This window comes from Macrobrachium rosenbergii, chromosome 53 (genome assembly GCF_040412425.1).
Source record: "Macrobrachium rosenbergii isolate ZJJX-2024 chromosome 53, ASM4041242v1, whole genome shotgun sequence".
NCBI classification, from domain to species: domain Eukaryota; kingdom Metazoa; phylum Arthropoda; class Malacostraca; order Decapoda; family Palaemonidae; genus Macrobrachium; species Macrobrachium rosenbergii.
Window position 1 is genome coordinate 19,707,114 of NC_089793.1, and position 3,953 is coordinate 19,711,066.

The following is a 3,953-nucleotide window of genomic DNA, read 5'->3' on the forward strand; positions in this document are numbered from 1 at the left end:
TTTCCATCACACTGACAAAATCTCGGAACATTCTAGTGAGTCGCTTGATTATTATATTATAATTCAGTTTCCCTCAGGCGTAATTGCTCCTTATGCCAACGTAATTATGTATCAGTGTTGATATTTACATTAAGGGACGTTATGTCCGTATATACAATCATGTTCATTGTAACGTGTTAAAAAGCAACGAACTGCAAGTAAGGAAGTCATTAATCACTTTGTTTAACAACTCTGTCTTTTTCATAGATATAACATGTTGATTCGACCATCATCTGTTGCTACAGGCGTTATTAAGTCTGAAATAATGGCGCTAAATAATGGCAACATAATTCAAGTGTAGCAATATTTCCAATAATACATAAAAATTCGCAACTTATGATAGGCTATCTCGAATTTGCCGACTCTGGGATCTATCAACCTTACTTACAATCCGAAGCTTGGACAGAAGTGTCTTCATTTTGCATACTTACATATATTGACAGTCTGGCCTGAGGCTAGACTACGGTAAGACTGTATTTGAAACGAAAACATACGAAACGTGAATGGCTATAGACTGTTATATAAAACATCATTAATATTATCAACATTATTGTTGTTGTTATTATTATCTTGCTCTGGATTCTAACAATGCCGTGGTCGTTTTAGTTTTCTGTAAAACAAAAATATTATGCTGCCTTTGTCTGCCCATCCGCACTTTATTCTGTCCACCCTCAGATCTTAAAAACTACTGAGGCTAAAGGGCTGCAGATTGGTATCTTGATCATCCACACTCCAATCATTAACAATATCAAACCGCAGCCCTCTAGCTCAGCAGCAGTTTATTTTATTTAAGGTTATAATTTAGCCATAATCGTGAAGCTTTCGGCAACGATATAGGATAGACACCACCGGGCCAGGTTAAATTGACATGGGCTGCGGCTCATACAGTATTAGTACGGAGACCACCGAAAGATAGATCTACTTTCGGTGGCCTTGATTGGTTGCAGCGGCCGTACAGAAAACTCGACAGCGCCGAAAGTCGCTCTGTCATAGCGTGGTTGCTGGCTGTAGATATCATTTCTCTCTGCCGCGTAACCTCGACAACAGATAGTCAGTTGCAAAACAAAGGCTCTATTAAGGCATATCTTTATTACCGGGAGTCCTCGGGACTTGTTCTCGCTCCCTGAGAGAGAGACAGAGACAATAATATCTAAATATACCACATAACGTTTCTCTCGCGGTGAAGACAAGCCATTTTTTCTTCCCCCATTCTTTTTTTTGTTTTTTTTTCCAGCTCTGAGCCATTGGCCTTTTCAGCTAATGAACAATTTTCGTCCCTTGCCAATTTTATCTGTGTAACTATTTATACGTTCTTCTGAGCCAAAAAAGAAAAAAGTTCCATTGGCCTCTTCACTAAGGAAAATCCTTTTCGTCACCTTCCGTTTCCTTCTTGCTATCTGTCTATGTATCTGTCTCTCTGAATAATGTTTTGGACGATCAAGCGAATCATTTCCATCATGCTTACACAATAAACGTGCGAGGCCTCTGCCTCAACGTAATGAAACGATAAAACAAAATAAGTGTACATGTACATTTAATTTGCCCAAGGACAACATCTATTCGGCTTCGGAGACAGCGAATGTACAGCTGTGAGATGATTGCAGTTAGAGCTTCTTGTATCACTTTTACATTCTGTCACGATAAATCTAGTTTTATTCCCCCTTTTTATTTCCTTAATAAATCATGGGACTTACCGAAGGTAGAAATAGAAAAGTGGGGGCCGCCTTATACTACGATAACCACTACTCATACTTTCCGCTGAAAGCATTGAAATCCGAAAGGATATAAATTGAGAAATTCACCTTCCCCGGTAGGATTCAAATCCATGTTCGTCGTCGAGAATGAAAGGTATTTATTTCACCTCATATGACCATAAATGATATGCAGGCACCTTCACTCAATTCGAGATAAGCGAGTCATCACCACCAGAACATACATTGTATTTGAAATATAGAGTTTATTGGCCATCTAAAACTAGTTACTTGTATCGTAATTTCCGCAATGAGCTTATAATTATCATCTTAAGTTCCTTAGAAATCTTTTAGGGTTGCTGAAGAGCAAGAGCCCGTGCCAGCACAAGGCTGGCTGAATCTAAGTAGTTAGATATCTAGGTACATCTTCCACTGAAAGCCTGAAAACCCAAACTTCAAATGAGTTATCCCTCTTGGTGGATTATTAGGTTTTAGGCCGTTTCGTAACTCTGTTCTGGGAGGCAGAGGGTTTTCATTAATTTCCTTCAAGAAAACAAGGTTTTTCTTAGGGAACAGTATCTAAATATACTGGGAAATTGAAAAGTTTAGAGTCTAAGGGATGTTGTTGTAAACACACGTGTACATACACACACACACACACACACATATATTATATATATATTTATTTATATTTATATATATATATTTATATATATATATATATATATTTATTTATACTATATATATATATATTATATAAGTATATATATACATATATATATATATATATATATATATATATATATATATATATATATATATATATATATATATATATATATATATGGTGAACCAAAAGTAGGTGGACAGCAGATGATAACATCGTTATGGTATAACCAACACAAACCCTATTCCGTCTACTGTCTACCTACTTTGTTCACCCATATATTATACATATATATATATATATATAATATATATATATATATATATATATATATATATATATATATATATATATGTATATACTTTTATATTCCGGATTGGAATATGCAAGTATGTTGTGATGTTCAGTCATTACGGTTATGAATTAAAATGATTATACTGAACCGAACTGAATCGTCACTGAGATTTAGCGCTGCTCTGGATTAACAAATTCAATGAGAGAAGTAAAATAGAAAAACCCCATGGGCATTCAAAGACTTCTTGCAACCTCCTTCGCGATACAATTCAGTATATTATATTATTATTATTATTATTATTATTATTATTATTGAGAGATGAAACATCTTGAAACTAAGGAAGCAAGAAAAGAAACTTTTTTTCAGTGAATATTCGTCGAAACACATCAATTTCTTTGCAGTAATAATAATAATAATAATGATGATAATAATAATAATAACAGCAACCAGTAACAGCTATCATTATTTATTATGAGTATAATCTTGTCATGTAAGCTCTACCTCGAATTACTGCGAAACAAAGTCATTTTGTCGAACCTTGCCCTTGGACAAAGTAACAGTAACCATAAGTATCAATTTCCTCAAGTCTTAACGGTTCCCTCGGATAGCTGCAAACGGGGGCCACCATTCCTTCCCCCAACCCTACTCAAGTTCCATTAAAAATATGTATCGAACACTGCTCAGTATGACATACTGGGGATTCCCCGAGCTCTGTGGCACCCTGCGAATACCCCAGGAATAGAATAGTAATCGGCATGAGGAAACAAGAAATATGATTTTACTATTGTTTAATAACCACATTTCACAGTGCGCAATGTGGTTTGTTGTGTGCAGGTGAAGAAATGGAAGATATGAAAACGCGAGTTTGAAGAATATGTAATTCATTATTGCCGAGTTTGCAAATTCAGGATGGTAGCTGCTATTGCACGTGTATCCACAGATACAGGACGTAATACATTTCTTTTCTGTACGCAGTCTTAATCGTGTTCAATTACTTATTAAATTATTCGGATACTTATTCAGAAATATTACAGTTAGTTCATCGATCTCCTAGATGTGTCTTAAAGTTTCTTATGGTATATATATATATATATATATGTATATATATATATATATATATATATATATATATATATATATATATGTATATATATATATTATATATATATATATATATATAAATACATATATATATATATATATAGTGTGTGTGTGTGTGTGCGTGTGTGTATGGGCTTTTTACAGAATGATATATGGGTGT